The sequence below is a fragment of the Hordeum vulgare genome, chromosome 1H (assembly GCF_904849725.1).
Source record: "Hordeum vulgare subsp. vulgare chromosome 1H, MorexV3_pseudomolecules_assembly, whole genome shotgun sequence".
Lineage (NCBI taxonomy): Eukaryota > Viridiplantae > Streptophyta > Magnoliopsida > Poales > Poaceae > Hordeum > Hordeum vulgare.
The window spans coordinates 384124685-384147699 of NC_058518.1; positions in this window are offsets into that span (position 1 = coordinate 384124685).

The window sequence follows — 23015 nt, forward strand, 5'->3', positions numbered from 1 at the left end:
AATGTGTTTATAAGTGTACACAGGATCTATAAGTCATTGAGGAGTTTGAGATATTTGAAGAATATCGACCCCTAAAAATATATATCTTTAGTTGAAGAAATTGGTCTGAAGCTGAACAAATTGAATCGCAAAGAATCTGCGACGAAATTGATATTCCTCATGAAGATACTGATATTGACAAGACCAGTGGTTCCTGAAGAAAATCATTCTGATGAATTTGAAGCATGAAGATTTACGCTTTCTGTTTTACTTTCTTCGCATTTGATGAATAGGAACACCATACTGTTAAAGGGGGTCAAAGTAACACTATGGAATGGATTTCCTCATGATGCTCAACCCAAGCCTAATCCTACCAAAAGCCTCAAGTGAGGAATATGAGTGACATGAGGACTCTCATAGTTGAGGGTTCCGACCGTTTCGATAACCACGCCAAGTCACTGGCCTTATCCACTCCAACGGTCATATTATTTAAGGGCATTGGTGTCAAATCATGTCGGGATGCTCCCAGGCTATAAATAGCCACCCCCCACAACCACAAGCTGGTTGGCTGCTCCGTTAGAAACTGACACTTGTCATAAGAGCAACCCAAATTCCTCAGAGTCTTCGAGAGTAATTCATAAGTGAGGAAATACACCACCCACCGAAACCACAAACCAAACCTAGTGATTGAGCATCACTGAAGAAGTTGTTCCTGTGTGGGACTGAAGCCTTTTACCTTTGAGGACTGTGCATCCTCCAGACGGTTAGGCGTCATGGTCTAGAACGTTCCAGCAGTTCATTGTGGATCGTCGAGTGACCAAGTTTGTGAGGGTTTGGAAGTCTGCCCTGAAGACTTACCACGAGTGTTGGGCGAGGACTGTGTGTCCTTAGCTCAAGGAGAATACGGTAGGGACTGTGTGTCCCGGGACTGGGTGTCCTTTGGTTTCAATACCAAGCCGCTCCAAACCAGATGTACAACTATCACAACAGTTGGAACTAGGTCATCAACGACTGTCTTCTCTGAGAATCGGGTTCTAATTCCTCAACTCTTTACTTTCTCTCTATTATGTGTTGATGACTTTCACTGTGACTGTCTGAAGAATTTGCTGAAGACTTTATCTGAATTTCCTCAACCCCAAATTCTTCGCTATAGTTAATCATCATATGTATTCTGTGTGCCTGCTTACTGTGCAATCTGTTTTCACATTCTTCACTCTGAAATACTGCTGGTGTGAACATTTGCACGTCTGATCCTTTACTGTTTCCGCTGTAAGTTAGTCGTCAGTAAGGAATTTCCTCAAAAGGAATTTCCTCAGTGATGAAATTCAAAAAATCTCCTATTCACCCCCCCTCTAGTTGATATAACGCACTTTCAGGAACCGAGCCATCGTCAAGTTCTCAGGAGGAGGTGGTGGCGGAAGGTCTCCAGGCTGCTCGTGGTGACCTCCAGCATGAGCTTCTCCTTCGGTTCCCTGCGGCATCCCTGAGGAGCCGGCGCCGAGGTTGCCGAAGGTGCTGTTGCGGGTTGCGTTCACCATCCTGTCATAGAAACAGACAGGTCAAAATGCCACCTTGCTCGGGAGTACAAGGATTTGCTCCTAGTAAGAGGGGGTGCAATACGTGCATGTGCCAAGTCTTTAAAACCAAAGTTTTTTACAAACTGGAAATTGCATTCATGACAACTAGGTGATGTAGTCACTTACAGGCTGCCCAAGGCAATAGGTGACTTACATCGAGCACGCATACGCAAATTAAAAACGGATACATGGATACCCTATACTCGGGGTACTCCGAATTGCCTACGTTAAAACCTACGCGGCGGACTGCTCGGTCTCAAAAGCGGACTCAACAGGATCCTCATCTTCATCAACATCCTCTTCCTTTATAGGAGTGGAAGAAAGAATCCGCACATCTCGACGTCTCTTGGGCGAGGCGGCGAAGATCTCAGTGTACTCTTCCGCTGTCAGGCGGCGACTCCGAAGAGGGACTGCCTGGATGGGTAACACACCACCCCTAGTGGCAACAGCTGCCCTCCCTTTAGGTGCGCCTGGCTTCTTTACTTTGCGGTTCTGCATCTTCTCAGTGTGGAGTAGGCCTTTGACTAGGTGCAGCTCCTGGCGAAGCTTGACTGACTCCTTAACCAGGAAGTGTGTCAGGGTGTCTCACGAGAGACTGAAGTAGGTCTGAAACCTTAGTGGCATCCCATCCTCCGTGGCTGGGGTGAGTGTCCAACTCCCATCCACTCCTTCCTTAATGAAAGGTAGATGACGAGTGACAGGCTCATTAGCCATCTCAGGGAGGATGCTGCGGAGTTGCACGAGCGCCTCTCATGCAGCCGTCTCCACTGCCAACATCAGCTCTCCCATCTATGGTCCTTCGAAGAACCAACTAGACGGGGAGTCATTAGCCTTCACTATCACGTCCACGTGATATTCCTTGGTGTCGGCGTTGACCCAGTGCTCGTGGTAGAGGAAGATGGGCGTGCGTCGTATGTGGCACTTCTCGAGACAATCCACCAGAAGTAGTGGAAAGCTGGTCTCCAGAAGCGTCTCAGGTACGGCAGCCATCTACAAGGCATAGGAGAGAAGTCAGGAGGTTGTATGTGCAAGAGTCTTGTGCAAGGCTGGCGTTCTAACATTCTTGGTTAACGTCCATGCTATCTAAGGCTTCCTATAGTCAGGATGGCTCTGATACCAGTTCTGTGGGGACCCCGACTAGCAAGTCGAGTTCGCTGTGCCCAGTGACCCCAAGGATCAATGTTCACTGAACATGGATACTGAATAATAGAGTCTTACATCCAAGTACCGAATTATTACATCAAATGACCAGAAGGTCGGGTTCAAGAGCAACGCCTAAAGCCAAATTAAACGGATACATCGAGTAGAGGAAAATCGTAAGGGCTAAGCGGTGCCCCTGCCATCAAGCCTACACCGACAGGCATTCTGACTTGGAAGCGTCCTAGATCGCGGGTCCGTCTCCGACGGCGTACTCATCGCCAAACTCCGGTCCTTCCATGTCTGGTCAATAACATAACCAGTGGCAAGCCAATGAGTACTTTGAATGTACTCGCAAATAGCCCATGATATATATATATATGGTAAGGAATAACAGAAACAGTTATCTTTAGTGGAATGCAATGTGGTAGTATGATCAAGTATGTGCAACAAGTTAAAGAACTACTTTTGAAGAACAGGTTACAGATATTGACATATCTGGCAAGGGTTGAACACACCGGGTTCACCCTGTATGCCAAGTCATCGGACTTGTCATATCCTCAAGATATTAATGAGGTCTAAACCATTCGGGTTTACCCTATATGTCAAGTCACCGAACTTGATCATATTATTGTGATTATCATAACAACACCTTTTTAACACCACGCACACACACTTGTTTTATGCGGAAACTCAGGACATAGTTTAAGCAGCACCACCCAACTGTCCTTGACCGTGGACACGGCTATTCGAATAGTTTACACTCTGCAGAGGTAGTACGCTGGACCCACGAGAAACGGGAAACTTCCGTGTCATCCACGACTCGCGGTATATCACATATACCCAAGGTAAGTACCCGATCATCATCTTTCCCCTGACGATACTAGACAAAGAGGTCCACTCGATTTGTACCCAGCCCACATGTTGTACGTCTTACGAGCACCGACTCTGGACCGTAACAACCATGCAGGGACCAACGGTGTGCCTGGAACTCATAATAATGGCATAGTCGTCCTACCTGGCATGACCCCATCACGAGAGTGACACCGATCACTCCCACCACAAGTAATGTGGCTCTTTGCTAGTACCGACCAGAGTAATCAACAAAGCCTCGTCCCATAAAGGGGTATCGTGGTCATACTGGTAAGGTTGGGACTGTCGACACATCATAAATCTAATCCATTTCCGAAACCATACTCACACCAAAATCACCGGTGCATCACTTCACCAAAAGTGATCACCAACTCATCATCACCCTCGGGCATTAGTGGCACCCGACGGGGTTTTCATAAACTCTTTATTTAACTCATCATTATGCTTGATATAATATGCCTTAACATTACTTGTCAACATGGTAATATCATGACCCTCACGGGGTAGGGTCAAGCTCAATGCAGTGATTCTACTTTACTAGGCAACATGACAGTAGCATGATCCTCGTAGATGGTAGGGTCATCTCATCATGTTTGTGCTCCGAGGAGCCATGTGAATATCATTATCAGCATGCAAGTGCTTCAAAGAAGCCTTCGGTACCATCACATCAATGATGAACCGGCATCGTGATCACATGCAACGGAAAAATACTTGCTATTCTAGCATGCATCATTTTATATAATTAAGTCATGGCAAAAGGGCTGCTTGCCTTGGTCAACTAGGTATCCGGGGTCTTCAAGGTCTTCCGCTCCGGATCCTCCGTCACTCGGTAACTCTACCGTCGATAAAGGAATAAATAAATACTAGCTCTCACTAAAATAGATCACAAAGTGCTTTTAAAAATGTTGCAAGGCTTGAATAAATTCAGGATATTATTTTGAAAAAAAATTCCTATTGTTTTATTAGCTAAGCATATTTATTTAAAAGCAAACAGAAGCAAACAAGTGCTTTCTAATATCATTTTATTATACCAAAATAGTTTCTGTTTTTGCTAAATGTCAACTATTACAGAATCAAATACTACTCATTTTTAGAAAATTACTGGTGGAAGAATTATATTTTTCTACTGGCTAAATCTTTTTATAAAAATCATTTAGTTTGCTGGATTAAAACAAAAGAAAAAAGGCCAGGGGGTTGGATCCAGTCGGCCCAGCCAGCAGCCTGGCCACCAGGCGCGCGGGGGCTAGGTTCAAACCTGACTTGCGGGCCCGTGGGGTCAGCATCAGCGGCTGCGCGTGGTGGCTGTCCTAGGACACCGACAGGTGGGCTCCACCTGTCGGGTCCTTCTCCTACCTCCAGCCAGAGAGGTGGAGATGGACGCCGGCGAGGCTGCCGTTGTCCTCAGGCCTAGCTAGGAACGGGAACGGGTTCCTCGTGCCTCCGCCTACCTGCTCGTGGTCGGGACATCACCGGAGGTGGTCTGGGTCGCCGGCGACGAGGTGCTCGTGGCGGAAGGGTTTCGGGTTGGTGTTGAACTAGGGGCTAGGGGTATGGATTCACTCGGGAGAGTTAGGGGAAACGTTCCTGGTGTCAAGGGGAGTGTAATGAGAGGTCGGGCAGCGCAGGAGCCGACGTGTAGCCGGAGATCGACCGGAGCTCCAAGGCAGAGGGGCCTCGGTCGATCTCGAGCACCGGGGCTCTGCAAGCTCGATTGGGCGGCTAGGGAGTGTCTACTGGTTGTGCTGAAGCTGCTTGGAGGGTGCTGGAGTGCCGGGGGGGACCTATTTATAGGCCAACCACGGTGACCCGACTCGAGCGCGCCGGTGACTCACCGTGGGACGCGTGCAAGCACAGTGAGGTGCTGGCCGCGAAACCACGGGTTCGGGACGTGGTTTAGGGCATACTGGTGCAACGGCCGCAGAGGGAAAGCCAGTGGGGACGAGGTGCAGTGACCGTGCATGCTCGGCCGCGTCGGGCACGCACGGGCACACGTCGCCTGAGCTCTTGCGCGAGGGGGAGAGGGTCCCTGGGGTAGTTTTGCACTGAATGGTTGTCGGGGAAGCCCTTGGACATAACTGGGGAGGCTGGGACCGGCCAGAGCTTCGGCCCCTTGCGGGTGGCTCTCTGCATCGCGCCGAGAGCGCAGTTTTGGCATGCCACGGCATGCTGGCTCGCTCTGGGGCACTTGGGACGTGTCCTCCATGTCCTGAGTGTTGCTGGGAGTGTGCCTAGCCGTTGTGGTTTAGTGGGAGCTCGAGCTGGTAAAGGGAGCAAGGAACACTAGTGTTGCTAGTACTGCCCTGCAGCTCAAATTGGAGTTCTTGTCACTTGTGCTTGGAGTTGGGGAGGGGCTGATTGACTGGGTGTTCATGGTGTTCTGGTGCTCTAACCCACCAAGTTTGGGGCCTTGACATTGGGGTAAAAACATGGGGTTCCACCAAATCTGAGCTCCATTGAACAAGTTTGGCTTTGCAAACTTGAAAATGTATCAAAATGACCAGTACTGTCCTTTACAAAGGAAGTGTGGCCAAACAGAGTCTCACAAATCCCATCTTTGGTGTGGAGTCCTCATTTGGAGTGTTAAACACCTATGCAAAGTTTCAGCTCCATTGGAGAAACTTTGCAATGTAGAGTTGTTCCAACTCTACTCTGGACAGAGATGGTTTTGGGATCTTTAAGTGCACTTCCCCACATTGGATCAAGGTGAAATTTTAGGTCAGCACCTAATATGGTTTGGGAGGGCTCCTGCAATTTTATGGGAATTTACTGAGATAATTTCCTTTGGAAACATCTCAAAAAGCTAAAACAGACAGAAATGGTTTTCAGGGTTTTACTCAAACAATATCAATATAAAATAGGGTTGAAAATCTTATATATGGAAAATATATGTCCTTCTGAGCTTCCATGAATTTACTCAGAATTTTCTAAGGCAGGAAAGTAATTTTCCTTGTGGGAATATCATTACTGGCCTTAGAAATAGACATAGATATAAAATAGGAAAATAATATTTTAAATCACCAATTAATGTTTTTAATGAATGAAAATATTATTTGGATCAGATCACCAACTTTGGTTGGAAGTGGCACTTGGCTTCATGAGCTAGTAGTGTATCCCAACATGATGAAGGTGATCTTGATATAAAGGAAAAAGTGTTTTTGAAGAGAGAAAAATAATAAGTTTTTCATGGGTTTGAGTCATCAAACAAGCAAGCATACACTCAAACAAGGGCTGACATTGCACTCACAACATTATTTGAAAAAGTTTTAACAAGCTCTGATTTTTGCAACACAGAAAACTTGGGGTGAAAAACAGGGTGTGACATTTTAGGAAATATATAGGCGCAAAACCTAGGGCAGAGGAGGCTCAGGGAGCCCACAAGCCAGGGAAGCGCGGCCCCCCCTTGGCCACGCCATGAGGGTTTGTGGGGTCCCTGCAGGCCCCATGCAGTGATTCTCCGGCTTCCCGATCTTTTTATGTTTCGGAAAAAAATCTTTTGGCAGTTTCATTCCGTTTGGCCTCCGTTCAAAATCCTCCTCTGAAAGGGGTCAAAAACATGGAAAATAGGAACTGGCACTTGGCACTGAGTTAATAAGTTAGTCCCAAAAAATATATAAAAGGCATACAAAACATCCAAAGTTTGACAAGATAATAGCATGAAACCATCAAAAATTATAGATACGTTGGAGACGTATCAAGCATCCCCAAGCTTAACTCCTGCTCGTCCTCGAGTAGGGAAGTGATAAAGACTGAATTTTTGATGTGGAATCCTACCTAGTATAGTTGTCCTTTTTCACTTCTTTCACGTGACATGAATGTTCAGATCCTTAAGATTCAAAACAATAGTTTGCTATTGACATGAAAACAATAATACTTCAAGCAAACTAGCAACGTAATCATGAACTTTCAAAATAACAAGGACAAGGAAAGTTATCCCTACAAAATCATATAGTCTGGCTATGCTCCATCATCCTCACACAACTAATGTAAATCATGAACAACCCCGGTATTGGCCAAGTAATTGTTTTCGCACTCTTACTTTCTCAAACTTTTTATAACTATCACGCAATACATGAGCGTGAGCCATGGATATAGCATATAGGTGGAATAGAGTGTGGTGGTGGTTGTGAGACAAAAAAGGAGGAGATGGTCACATTGAATCGGCGTATTAAAGGGCTGTGGAGATGCCCATTAATAGATATCAATGTGAATGAGTAGGCATTGCCATACAAGGGATGCACTAGAGCTATAAGTATGTATAAGCTCAAAAGGAGAGCTAGTGGGTGTGGATCCAACTTGCTTGCTCACGAAGACCTAGGGCAATTTTGAGGAAGCCCATCATTGGAATATACAAGCCAAATTATAAAATGAAGATTACCACTAGCATATGGTAGTGACAAAGCAAGAAGCTACATCAGAGTCACATCAGTACAATACATAAATATCACGAAGAAGAGGAGGGTCCCACTACGGACGAAAACAAACGAGGAAAGAAAACGACGTCCATCATTGCTATCCCAGGCTACCGGCCTGGAACCCATCCTAGATCGATGAAGAAGAAGAAGAAGCAACTCCAAATGAACAATCAACGCGCTCGCATCAAGTTATTCTTTACCTGTACTTGCAACTGGTGTTGTAGTAAGCTGTCAGCCACACAGGACTCAACAATCTCATTTCCAAAGGTACCAAGAGTAGCAAAGCTTAGAAGGTGAGGTATGGTTAAGTGGTGAGGCTGTAGCAAGTGACTAAGCATTATATGAGGTGGCTAACCTACGAGTACAAGAATAAGAGGGAGATGATCTACGCATAACGGACGTGAACTACTGACGATCAAATGAATGATCGTGTACACCTACTTACGTCAAACATAACCCCACCGTGTCCTCGATCGGAGAAGGAGCTCACGAAAGAGACAGTCATGGTTACACACTCACTTGGCAAGTTTTAATTAAGCTTCAAATTTTCTAGAACCAGTGTTAAACAAAGTTTCCACGTTGCCACATAACCGCGGGCACGGCTTTCTGAAAGATTTAACCCTGCAAGGGTGCTCCAACTTGTCCATCACAAATTACCACAAGCCGCATAGAAATCCTCGATCACGAAACTCGCGATCTCGTCGGACTCCTTAGTGGAAAACCTCAACTCTGAGATTACCCAAAGCATCACTGGAATCCCGATGCACAAGACATTCGCTAAAGGTAAAACTAATCCAGCAAGGCCGCCCGACGTGCCGACAATCCCGATAGGAGCCGCGTATCTCGTCCTCAGGGCACACCGGATGAGCGATGGTTACCACGCCAAACGCCGAGTTGCCCCGGGTAGCGTTAATAAGCTGCTCTGTTTGGGACCAACACCATCAGCACTGCCCCCGTGTAATATGTAGAATTACTCCTCGGTTAGCGCTAACTCCCTATGCATTTCACTATTAACAGAATTATTATGTTGGGCAAATATAGAACCAATGTTGGGCCTTGCCAGACTAGTCTTAATCTAAAACGAATTATCAAGGGGATCCCCATAACAACCCCGATCGTGTTAGGAGCGCTCAATTATGGAACATAACACCGGTAGCCGAAACTAAGGGGGCAAAGGTGGAACAAAACACATGGGTAGAAAGGGCAAGCCTTCCACCTTTTACCAAGTATATACGTGCATTAAATTAAATAGCAATTAAAATGGTGATATAACAAGGAACCCATATTATCACATGGAAGCAACTGCACCTGCAACTAGCAACACTAACACATGGTTAAGCAAGCGGTAACATAGCCAATTAGTGGTTTGCTAGGTTGTGAACAGGTTGAAGGTCTTCATGGCAATGTTGAGAGGCTGATATTTAACATGTGGTAGGCATCGAGACATAATCGATAGAAACAGTAAAACTAGCATGGCAATGATAGTAATGGTATCTGGGGAAATGGTCATCTTGCCTGAGATCCCGCTTGGAAGAAGAACGACTCCGTGAAGCCGACGAACCGACGTTGTCGAACGGTTCCTCACATTCCGACAAGCTTGCGAAACTCTATCGAGACGGAGCAAACCGGAAACAAGCATCAACACAGATATTCACCACTGCAAATGCACGACATGATGCACAACCTAATGTTATGCATGGCCAGTTCAATAATGCAAGGCATGGCATGGCAATTCACCTCATGCAAACACTACACATTAAGTGAAGCTCGATATGCAACGAGTTGCATATCGACGAAACTCCACGCTGAATTGTTTAGTTCACTCCCGTTTAGGAACACAACAATATTAAAATGTTTTTACCAAGGCAAGGGGTGAAGCACAAATTAATCTACCTATATAGGAATTTTAAATGAGGCCGGAAACGACAGATATCATCTCCAAAATGACCCCACATGTTAAATTCTAAATCTGTCCAGATTTTTCCTAATCACATTTTATGTTTGTTAAATGGTGAAACAAAGTTGTTCATGTGATTCTACTTGTCGTTCTGGTCCATTTACATATATGGCTCATCTCCAACGGATCTATGGTTAAATAACTACGACCTAAACCGTCTTAACACGGCACGACACGCAAAATGAGGTAAACAACAAGGTTAATAGTTTTTATCATGCATGAGAGTTGGAAATCATTAACCTACGTGAAATTCTAGTCAAGTTACATATTTAAATCACTCTGATCCGGTGCACGGTTAAGAAACTACGAGCGTTTGAAAAACAATGCATTTTCTGAAATTAAAGAAAAATTAAACGTGCTAAAAAAACCACTACTTGGCCTTGGCCGAATCTATGCAAAAGGCTGCTGCCAGCGGAAGCTTCCGGCCCATGTGCTTGGGTGTGTGGCTGTGCATAACAAATAAAATCACACCATAATTTGGATCCACTAGGACTCGAACCCAGGAATTACTCGTCGCAAATCAACCGCACCAACCAGTCGAGCTACGAAGTGCTTGTGACAATAAAGGGTTTTTGCTAAAGATAAGCTATACATGTCGGTGCCTGAACCAACTGAAACGGGATACAAAGATTCTTCTCTGTTCCCGTGGCTGGGTCGCACGTTGCAGGGCGGCAGCGTGGCTTACTGTCGGCGGCTCTCCGGCGCAGATCCTAGGGGGGAGCTGTGGGGTTTTAGCAGGGCACGACGGATCCAGACGAGGGGGTCCCGTTCCCGCCAGCAAGGTGGCTTGCACGGTGCTGTAGCTTGAGATGTGGAGAAGCTCCATGGGCGCCTCGGCTGCTCCTGTAGGTGCTGCTATTACAAGACAGAGAGAGAGAGATGAGACGAGGGAGAGAGATGGGAAGAAGGAGAAGGAGATGGAGACGGGCTCCGACCTCTAGCGAGGTGCTGGTCGGACGAGCCAGTGTCGTGAAGTGGGCTGGTGTTGCTGCTTGGACAGCGGGGTCGCGGGGCCAGGAAGCTCACGACGGCCGAGCTTCACATGCAGACGAAGCTCCTCCATCGACAGCAGCCATGCGACTCCTAGGGTCAGGCGGTGTTGGAGCTTCGGCGTCGTCTGCTCGAGGCGGCCATGGAGCGGGAAGAGGCTTGGCCGGGCTCACGTCACTGGAGCATGGGCACAGGGGGATGCAGTCTCGGCTTCGAGGGGCTTGCAGTGCTAGACGCGGCCCTCCGGAGGAGGCGGGGTGTCGGGCGCAGGCTGGAGCAGATCGATCGGGCGCTCGTGCAGCGGGGTTGGATCGGGAGGGGAGATCCCGAGGTTGGGGATTGCGGCGGCGCGCGAGGGGGGATGGGACAAGGTGCCTAAATTTTAGGGTTTGACTGATTGCACTAGGGATAGTCTAGATATAGCTAGTCGGTTAGGTTTGAGGGGTATGTGGACCCTCCGATTTTGATCGGACGGTCGAAAATAACAAGGTTAGGGGGATCCACTGGACAAACCGATGACGGTTTGCGGTAAAACGGGGTTGATCCGGATACAACGGTCACGCCCGGCCGGTTCGGGTCCGGGGGACATTCCGGACAAGGCTGCAGATAGGTTGGTGCACTGTGCAGAGGGGCTAGGAGCGGATGAGAGGGAAAATGGGCGACCCAGCGACACAGATTTTTAACAATAAAACGTCCGACGATAAACCGATGACGGTGCCGCTACGGTCGACCGTCCGGGTATCAAACGGACTCCGATTGCGATGAAATTTGGCACGCGTCCTACCTACATAATATTAAGACCGCATGCTAAGTTTCAAACCAATCCGATAATATTTTCTGCACACTTTTAAAAACAATATTTTATCGATGTCGTGGGCGCGTGTGTGTGTGGTTGGTCTCAAAACGGTCAACGTCGATAATGGAGAGAACCGTCAAATAAACGGATGCAATTTTGAAAACTGGCGGCAATGGAGTGCCGATGCAATGCAGATGATGCGCATGATGTGATGATGAATGCAACCACCAAATAAATCACACGACGACAACGAAATAAAAGGGGAATCTTCTGGAGCGTCGGTCTCGGGCTGTCACAGAGAGAGAGGTCCAATCTCAGATGGGAGCAGCCAAGGACCAGAGGGTAGAACCTCTCCCCATCTAGGGAGAGGCCACGAAGGAGGAACCCTAAGGGGTTACAATCTCTGCCCCTGTAACAGCCCAAGTGCCCCCTTGCCATTTATGTAATATTTCCATGTTTGAACCTTCTAACCTTGCCATGTGGTTTGAATAGAAATAAGATTTTGCTTCATATCATTCTTTGTTGCATCATGGCATCATAGCATCATTCACGTTGTGCATCAGGTTTTCTTCTTGTGGTGTTCTTGGATGTGAGTGTGAGGTAGTGGTTGAGTGAGTACTAGCTATTGCGTGGGTTTCAAACTTTACATAACTCTTCAAATTCGAAGTTAGGCAAAAACTTTCTTTCTTTTCAATTACTAGGAAGTGTGGTTTAAAAGTTGCTCCTTTTGCCAATTAAAAATGTTGCACCCCTCTATTATATTCTGTTAAAATTGTCGCAAATAGTCCTTGGCATGTTTGGGCATTTTGTGTTTGTGTTTTTGCAAAAATAGTTTGGTTTAATTAAGAAATCGTTTTATTTTGTTGCTTCAGAAAAATGTCAGATTTTTTTTTAAATAGTGCAAAATATGGTGAAGCCAACAATATTTTTATTTTTGCAAAATCCTCTGTATTTTTCTATGTGTGCATTTTTTACATGTTGGGTGGTTGATAATAAATAGAGCTTGTTTCTATGTCAAGAGAGAGAGAGAGGTGCTCCTGGGCCTTGGCCTCTCCCCGCGCAGCCGAGTAGAACAGCAGCTAGCAGCACAGCTCTGACCCAGCTTGCCCGCGGCCCAGTAGAGGGCGTCGCCGTGTTCTTCTTCTTCCGTAGTACGGCAGGCCATCAGCCGTAGCCATGTGCCCCCACTCCTTGATTTGACGGCCACTAGAGATCCTAGCCCCTATATAGCTTGCCCCGGTGCCCTAGCCTCCTCCCCGTTCCATTTTCCTCCTATCCTTTCTCTCTCACCGCTGGTAGCTCGCTCCTCGCCCACCGTCGTAGCCATGTCCGGAGAGAGCTCCAGTTCGTCACCCCCATGAGGCCAGCCGCAATAGGTGCAGCTCGGACGCGTCATCGTCGGCGTCTCCCTCATGCTCTCCGGCGCCGTCTGTGCCAGGGGAACAGGCCGCCTCGTTGTTTGCATTGCCCATCGCCGAATGTTCGGGAGGAGTTGCATCCGCGTCGTCGTCGTCTCCATCGCCCGTGCTGCGTCAAGCCCTCCACACTATCCCGCTGTGAGGCCTCCCCCTCTCTTGCTTGCGCGTAGCCTAGACCGCGCCCCTTGCATCATTGTGCTGTGGGCCTCATCACTGTGATGCGCCGAGCCATCGCCGGAGTGCACCGTTGCCACAAGACATAAGGCGGCTCCTTTTTCCATATTGACTAGCGTAGTGCCCGCAGATAATCAGGGCACATGTCATCCTCATAGGGAGCCTGATGACTGCCAGTGGGACCCCCTGCCCATATATATTCTGTGGTGTTTTATTTTGTTGTTTTGATGTTTAATATAGCTAGATTTGGAATTGTCCAAATATGGACATGCCATATTTGGCAGTGCCCAAATTGGGTAGGATGTGACTTATAGGTTAAGTAGATTTTGGTGCCAATTTTCATTTCAGTTTTGTGGTGTTTTTCTCCATAGGATTATATGAGTGTGATATATGAAAATAGGGCAGAAAAACCCAGTGAATCCATTGGTGGCATTGCTTTTGAGTTTTGAGCAAGTTTGAGAAACTGCTATTTTGTGGGGATGCGGCATTTTGTGAATTTTGTAGTATTTTACCTATGCATGCTTTGGTGAAAGTGTCAACATGAAAGTGCTCGTGTTTTGTGGGCACCAGGCCCTGGTATTTTTGTTTGCCATGATAATCTTGTAGATGAGTGGATTCCTTGCTACAAAGTAGTTAAGAAATATTGCAGATTCACATGCTAAATATTTCCAAGTGTTGGAGTCCGTTATTTTCTTTCCATGTTGTGATGATGGTTCCCATGGATATGTTGCTCCTTTGTGTTTGGTCAAATGCCATGATTTGTTGTGCTTTATATCCTCTACAATTTGGTGCCACAACTTTTTCAATAGGGCCTTGCATCATAGATTTATTCACTGTCAAAGTTGCTATGCTGATGTAAATTGTTGTTTGTCCCCTCTGTGATTTTGACTAAGTCTGAGAATCTATAGTTATTTTTGTGCCATGTTAAACTCATGCTACCAAGTGTTTTGTGGAGACTTAGCTCAATCTCATTGCTAGTGATTTGTAGTATATGTTTTCCTCTATCAGCTTGCTAGATTTCATGCCATGGAACTTGTTGTAGCATAGAGTTCTGTTGCTACCAACATGCTACCAGATTGTAAACTGCTAGTGCAATATGTGTTTTTCACAAAGTCCTAATCTATGATAATTTTTACCATGTTTAGAGCTTGGTTGCCACTGATTCATGCACTTAGTCATATTGTTGTTGGTTAGGTGTTGTTGTACCGTTTGAAAGCTCCATATTCATGCCTTGGTTGATCTATATGAGTGGCTGTAGCTAGCAAATTTCTATTGAACAAAGTGGTATGTTGCTGTTAGTGGACACACTGCTTGTTATTTTGTTTTGGGCATTGTGTGAGTTGTGCTTGATGGATTTGCACGATTTTGACGTCTATTCAACCTAGAATTTTGTGCCCAGTCTAGTGGCATACTTGGAATGCCAAGTGAATGCCCATAGCCTCTGGTATATTATTGGCTTGTCTCCGTTGCCTTTCGTTTCTTGTTTTGTTAATTCTGAGAGATCCGTAACTCGGTTCACGACGTTCTTTATATGTTTTTGCACCGTTTTCTAGTGATGCATCCATTTAGTCCATGTTCATGAATGTATAAATAAGTTAACTTGAGGTTCTGTCCAGAATGTTAATAACTTAATAAATTCATGATATGATGACTAGAGTAGCAATGCCGTGTTTTCTTTCATGCCACACACATGCATCATATTGTTTGTAGAATTGCAACTTGCTTGTGTTTATTGGATGTATATTTAATTTGGGTAGCAACGGGTGTTGAGAACGAGTGCGGGGATTCCATTGAGTACGTTCAGGAAGAGGAAGAGCAGTTTTGTTATGTCTAGATGATTCCTTTTCATCTTTACTTATCGCTGCCTACCACGTGAATATTAAGTATCCAAACATTGCCATGAAATCCTCTAACCCTTCACCTCCTAGCAAAACATTGATTGGCTAAGTTAGAGCTTGCTCAACCATCTTATAGCATTGCTAGTTGCATGTGTAAGTTGGCCCATGTGATAACATGGGAAATTTGATGATCATATTATCTAATGTTATTTAATTAATGCACCTATATATTAGGTAAAAGGCGAAAGGCTTGGCCTTTTCCTCGGTGGTTTGTTCCGCCATTGCCGCCCTAGTTTCAGCAAACGGTGTTTTATTCCGTAATTGAGCGCTCCTAACATGCTCGGGGTTGTTATGGGAACCCCCTTGGTAAATTGTGTAGGCTTAAGGCTTGTCTGGCAAGACCCACCTTTGGTACTATATTTACTAACAACTTAATAAATAAAAGCAGGGAATAGCTACCCCGAGGAAACTTAATCAATCCCCGGGCCAGTGCTCCTCATGAGTGTTAGTACAATCTAGAGCCGTTTACAGGGTCAACAAGGGCAAATCGGGAGATTTCTATCAGGCCACCATACGTTGTGCTTATCCGTCGTGTCGTGAGACTGAGATACGTGGCTCCTATCGGGTTCATCGACACGTCGAGTGGTCTTGCTGGACTTGTTCTTAGCTTAACGATATATCTTGTTCATCGTGACTCCGGTGATGCTTTGGGTTATCTCAGAGTTAAGGTTTTCTACTAAGGAATCCGAGGAGATCACGAGTTTCGTGATCGAGGCTTTCTATGCCACTTGTGGTAATTTGTGATGGATTAGTTGGAGCACCCCTTTAGGGTTACATCTCTCGGAAAGCCATGCCTACGGTTATGTGGCAAACATGGAAACTTTGTTTAACATCCGGTTCTAGATAACTTGAAATAATTTTATTAAAACCTACCAACTGTGTGCGTAACCCTATCTGTTTATTTCGGAGCTCCTTCTCTGATCGAGAACACGGTGGGGTTATGACTGACGTAAGTAGGTGTTCAGGATCAGTTAGTGATTATTATTAGTTCACGACCTTCATGTGTAGACCACTCAAATTACTTCATGTTCTCGTAAGTTAGCCACCATAAATGCTAGTGCCACTGCAAACTCAATCACATACCCCATCCTCACCTAATAACTTAGTTAGACTCGCTATCATGGTCATGAGATTGTGAAGTCCCCGTGGCTCATAGATTACTACACAACACAGGTGCAGGTGCAGCAGATCAAGATGCTTTTGATGCCACTTAGTTGCACTGGGAGTTCGATGAGGGTAGTGGGCGGATCTATGTGACGTACCCTGACGACAAGAGGACCTTGGTCGTCTCTTGGGCCTAGCGAGACAGAATCATTGCTATTTTTCCGTTTATCTTTTCCGTAGCCGGATCCTGTCCTATGGATGCTTGAATAAATTGTTGAGTGGATTTGTAACTTAACTTGTGGCGAGTGTAAGCCAACTCATATACTCCCTTCTTTTATGTGATGCCATGATTTCTGTACTTGTGAAACACTAAGATGCACCTCTTTCCCTATTGAGGCCTCTCCCCCAAATATGGAAAGTGTCGCATCTTGGACGTTACACCCCCTCTCTTCTGGTGGTGCCGGAGTGTCACCAGGGAACCATCGCCGCAATGATTGTCTCCATCAACATCACCATCTCCATCACCTTCCCTCATCTATCTATGGCGCCCACTCTCCCGCACCCTGTTTGTAATCCCCTACTTGAACATGGTATTTCATGCCACATATTGTTAATCAATGTTGTGTTGCCATCCTATGATGTTTGAGTAGATTTATGTTGTCCTTTGGGTTGATTGATGATCTTGATTGGTTTGGCCATATTTATTATTTTGTGTTGTCCGATGGTGCCATCCGTGTCAAAATACCAGTAGTGGCGAGATAATCCTGTCATCCCTAGTACTGGTGCACAGAGTTCGTGGGTACCGCCATACTTAGTATCGTTGTGTTTTCGAGGGTCCGAGATAGATGAACTTGCGGATCTTCTCAGTTGTGTTTTGAAAAGTTGCGCAAAAGGTGTAGTTGATTACACCAAGTACATTCCCGGACCCGCAACCAGATTGCACAATCAAGAAAGTATTTGAAAGTTCACAAGTGGGAATTCCATTAGTAACTTAGGAAATTCTTTCATCGGATGTATGTGGGGATATACATTTGTTCCGAGCAATTCTAGCTCATACTTGACAATTGCAAGTGGTTTTTGAATCATATGTTGTCGACAATAATTTTGTGGAAGCGTTCTTAGTAATTCTAGTTCGAGTGCAATTCCTAAGAATTCATGTTGAGATATTTCTATCCTTTGATTTAGCTTCATCTTTAAACTTTCATCTATGGTATAATGTTGTTTTTTCTCTCCAGGATGGCTCGAGCAACTCACCAGAACCCGGGTCATGAGGGTGAGCAGTCAAAGCCTCCACCACCACCTCCGCCATAGCCTCCTGCTCATGAGGCATGGCATGCTTTGATGACTGCGACCAATGCAAACACCCAGATGTTGCTTCAGATCTTGCAAGAGAGGAACCAAATCCAGCAAGGAAATTTCAACAATGGTCAGCAGTTTGCTTCTCTAAATCAATTCCTGGCAAATCAGCCAAAGTCCTTCACCTCTTGTGACCAACCTTTTGATGCGTATGATTGGCTACGTGACATGAACAAGCATTTCGAGTGCAGTAATGTCAGGCGTGAGGATTTTGTCAATTTTCTACTTTCAATCTCAAGGGCCGGGCAGCAGAATGGTGGTAGCAATTGAAGGATTCCCGAGGTGACATAGTGATTAGCTGGGATGATTCCTGCCATGATTTCAGGGCTCATCATATTCCAACTAGCTTTGTTGATGGCAGGCGTGAGAAGTTCACGCGCTTGAAGCAGGGGAATTCATCAGTATATGGTTACAATGTTGATTTCCAGAACCTTGCACGTTATGCCAAGTAGGATGTTCCAAATCAGAAGAGAAAGATTTATCAGTTTCATGGTGCTCTCAAAGAAGATTTGCAGCTGTCCCTTGCCCTGCACGATCCTACTAAGTTCGACTAGTTCTACAACTTGGCTCTTAGGGCCGAGTCAGCTTTGCTCAAGGTTGAAAACTCAAGGAAGCATTTTAGAGACTCCAGTTCTTTCTCGTCCTCGGCTCATATTGTCCCGAAGCAGCACAGGTAGTGGTTTTCTCCTCCCCCTCATCGGTCTTAGTATTTCAAGCAGTCTGGTGGTCGTGGTACTTCCCACCGAGCCAACCCAGCTTTCCAGCATAAGTTAGCAGCTCCTCTAGCTCAATTCTGTCCGCTGTCGGAGGTTACTTGTCACAACTGTCGTTAGAAGGGTCATTACTCAAATAAGTGTACCAACCAACGGCCTCTTCTGCTTGCTCCTCCAATCAGCCCCCCAGGCAATGCAATGGTTAAGCATAATCCTAGGTGAGCAAGAGTGAACATGGTGAATGCAGCTGAAGCAGAGGAGTCATCAGATGTGATCATGGGTAATCTCTTGGTTAATTCTATTCCTGTAAGAGTTTTGTTTAATTCAGGTGCATCACATTGCTTTATGTCTCGTCCATTCTTCTCAAAGCATGATTTTTTGCCAAGATTTTCTTAAGTCAGTTTCAGTGGTTTCCCCTAGGAAATTGATGAATTCCAATTTCTTAGTTCTCGACGTCTCTATCAAGATGGGCAGTTATTCCTTTCTAGCTTCTCCAATGGTAATTCTGATATTGATCTGATCCTTGGCATGAATTTTCTGGCTATGAACAAGGCGTTCACTGATTGTGAAGCCAAAGAAGTCAAGTTGACTCATCCTTCAGAGGACGTGATCATTTTCGCTGCTCGTGATGACAAGATTCGTCTCTTTTCTCGCAATGAGAAGGGTGAAATCTTATCCATTTCTCAAGTCCAGGTTGTTTGTGAGTATGAAGATGTCTTTCCACAAGAATTGCTAGGAATGCCTCCTCACCGGTCGGTTGAGTTTGTGATTGAACTCGAGCCTGGAACTGAACCGTTTGCAAGGGTCCTTATAAGCTTGCTCCTCAAGAGCTGAAAGAGTTGAAGAAGTAGCTTGATCAATAAGAACGTCTGGGTCTAATCATACCAAGTTCTTATCCTTGGGGCCGTGGTGTTCTGTTTGTCAAGAAGAAGGATGGCATGAACCAACTTTGCATCGATTATCGCCCATTGAATAAAAAGACAATCAAGAACAAGTATCCACTTCCCAACATCAATGAATTGTTTGATCAATTGAAAGAGGCCAAGATTTTCTCTAAGCTCGATCTTTTGATGGGCTACCATCAGATTCACGTTCACGAAGAAGACATTACAAAGACTTCTTTCAGGACAAGCTTTGGCTCTTATGAGTACACAGTGATGTCTTTTGGTCTCGCCAATGCCCCCCCCCCCCCGACCTTTTCTCGGGTGATGAATTATGTATTCTCTCCCTTCAAGAATGAGTTCATCTTGATTTATCTTGATGACATCCTGGTCTTTTATGAAACTGAGGAAGATCATGAAGAACATCTCCAGCTTGTGCTTGATAAGATAAGAGAGCATAAGTTCTATGCTAAGTTTTTAAAATGTGAATTCTACCTCAAGGAAGTGGTGTACCTTGGGCACATCATCTCTTTGAGGGCATCAAGGTAGATCGTGATAAGGTTAAAGCCATTGTTCAGTGGGATCCTCCGCAGAATGTGAAGCAACTTCAAAGCTTTCTCGGGCTTGCAAGCTATTGCAGAAGGTTCGTTGAGAAATTCTCCAAAATTGCTAAGCCTCTGTCAAATGTTCTTCAGAAGAGCATCAAATATGTTTGGAATCCAGAGTGTGAATTGGCATTCAATACACTCATGGAGAAGATCACCTCAACTCCAGTCTTGACTCCTCCTAATGATTCCAAGCCATTACAAGTGTTCTATGATGCCTCGCTCCAAGGTCTTGGTGTAGTTCCGATGCATGAGAAGAAAGTGGTATCTTATACCTCAAGGTAGTTGAAGCCAAGTGAGAAAAACTAGCCCACTCATGATCTTGAGTTGGCGGCAGTAGTCCATGCTTTGTTTACTTGGAGACACCTCTTGTTAGGCAGACAGGTTGAAGTCTACACCGATCACAAGAGTTTGAAATACATATTCACTCAACGAAATCTCAATCTTCGTCAAACTCGTTGGGTGGAGATGATCCAAGATTATGACCAAGCATTGAATATACTCGAGGAAAAGAAAATGTGATTGCACATGCTTTGATCAGAAAGGCTTAGTGCAATAGTCTCATCCTCAAGCCATTCCAGCCTGACCTTTGTGAATGTTTCACGAAGCTCAACCTTCAAGTAGTGCCTCAGGGATTTCTTGCTAATCTCCAGATTTCTCCTACCTTGGAAGACCAAGTCCGCCAAGCTGAACTCGATGATTCTATGGTAAAGAAAGTGAAGATAGACTTGGTAAAGATCATTCCAAAGTATAAGTGCTTCTGTGTTGATGACACAGATACCTTGCTCTTCGAGGACCGCCTTGTGGTTCCGAAAGGAGAGCCCAGGAAAGTTATCATGGATGAAGCCCACAATTCTCTTCTCTCGATACATCCACACAGCTCTAAGATGTATCAAGATCTGAAGCAAACCTTTTGGTGGACTCACATGAAACATGAGATTGCTCAGTTTTTGAATGAGTGTGATGTTTGTCATAGAGTGAAAGCGCAACATCAATGTCCAACAGGTCTCCTTCATCCTTTGCCTATACCCAAGTGGAAATTTGATCATGTGGAGATGCCATCTTCGTGGTCATCTTCGTGGTCATCGAAAAGTTGACTTCGTGGTCATCGAAAAGTGGTCATCTTCGTGGTCATCGAAAAGTGGTCATCTTCGTGGTCATCTTCGTGGTCATCCTCACAGGTCTCCTAAGTCCAAGAGGGGTAACGATGCCATCTTCGTGGTCATCGAAAAGTTGACTAAAGTTGCTCATTTCCTTACGGTCAATGAATCTATCTAGGCAGCTCAGTTGTTGTACACTTTAAGAATAGTTTGTTTGCACGGTGTTCCAATGCTCATTTCTTCAGATCGTGGAAGCATCTTTACTTCCAAGTTCGGGGATTCCTTTCAGACTGCGATGGGCACCAAGGTCTGTTTCAGTACTGCCTTCCATCCTTGGACTAGTGGACAAGTGGAGACAGTCAATCAAATTCTTGAAGATATGCCCAGAGCTTGTATGATTTCTATTGGCATGAAGTGGGAAGACCGCCTCCCATTTGCCGAGTTCTCATACAACAACAGTTTTCAAGCAAGTTCAGGCAAGGACCCATTCGAGATTCTATATGGCAGGAAGTGTCATACCCCGCTCAATTGTGTGAGACCGGTGAGCTTCAGATTCTTGGGAATGACATGATCCCTGTAGTACAAGAAATGTGTCATGTCATTCACGATAATCTCAAAGCTACTCAATCCCGTCAGAAGAGCTACTATGATAGCAAGCATCATGCATGACATTTCAGATAGATGATTTTGTCTATCTCAAAGTGTCTCCTATGAAGGGCACTCAACGCTTTGGCATCAAAGGAAATCTTGCTCCTTGCTTTGTGTTTCCTTTCAAGATTGTTGCCAAGAGAGATGACCTTGCTTATCAGTAAGAGCTGCCATCCAATTTCTCCAATGTGCATGATATGTTTCACATCTCTCAGCTCGTGAAGCATTTCAAGACTCTCGAGCACACATTTGACCTCCAAGATATTGATATTCAGCTAGACCTTTGCTATCATGAGCATCCAGTTGCTATTGTTGAAGAGACTGAGTGCAAGACCCGCAACAAGTCTATCAACTTCCTCAAAGTTCAATGGTCACACCATTCCAACAAAGAAGCCACTTGGGAACGCGAGGACCTTCTCCATTCCGAATAACCAGAGTTCTTTCAGTCCTAGATCTCGGGTCGAGATCCTCTTGTAGTGTGGGAGAGTTGTAACTGTAAGTGCATCTAGTGCCCCTTAGTGAATTTGGTGGATTGAAGACTTATATATTTATATACTAATGTGTTTGTGAGTGTACATAGGCCCTATAAGTCGCTGAGGAGTTTGAGTATTTCGAAGAATATCAACCCCTAAAAATGTATGTCTTCGAGTGAAGACTTTGGTCATTCCTTGAAGACTTTGATAGCAAAGAAATTGCTATTCCTCATGAAGACATTGAAAATGAGGAATTTGGTGTATCCCGAAGAAAATGCTTTGAACACTTTGAAGCTTGAATATTTAATCTTTCTGTTCATTTTCTTCATTCTTGAGTCATAGGAACACCATACTGTTAAAGGTGGTCGAGGTAATACTAAGGAAATGTTTCCTCTTGATGCTCATCTCAAAACCTACACATACCAAATCCTTTGGGTGAAGCCTTTGAAAATCTCTCACAGTTTTGTCAAAGTCTTCAGTGATAGAGACAAAGTTCTTCTGGTCTTTGAATAAATTGCACTAACCGAGGAGTTAGGATTCGCCAGTGCGAACTGCATATGAGTAAGGAACATGAGAGACATCAGGAATTTCATAGTCGAAAGATCCGACCGTTCTGCGCCGCGCGCCACCTATCCCTAATCTTATCCACATAATGGTCATATCATTGGGGGCATTAATGTCAAATCCTATTGGGATGCTCCCAGGCTATAAGTATCCGCCCCCACAACCACTAGTTGATTGGCTGCTTCAAGAGAAACTAATACTTGTCAAAGAGCAACCCATTCCTCGAGGACTTTGAAAGAAAATCACCAGTGAGGAAAAACCCCAAACCCCAAACCAAAACCAAAACACAAAGTGATTGAGCATCACTGAAGAGATTGTTCCTGTGTGGAACCGACACTTATTACCTTTGAGGACTATGCA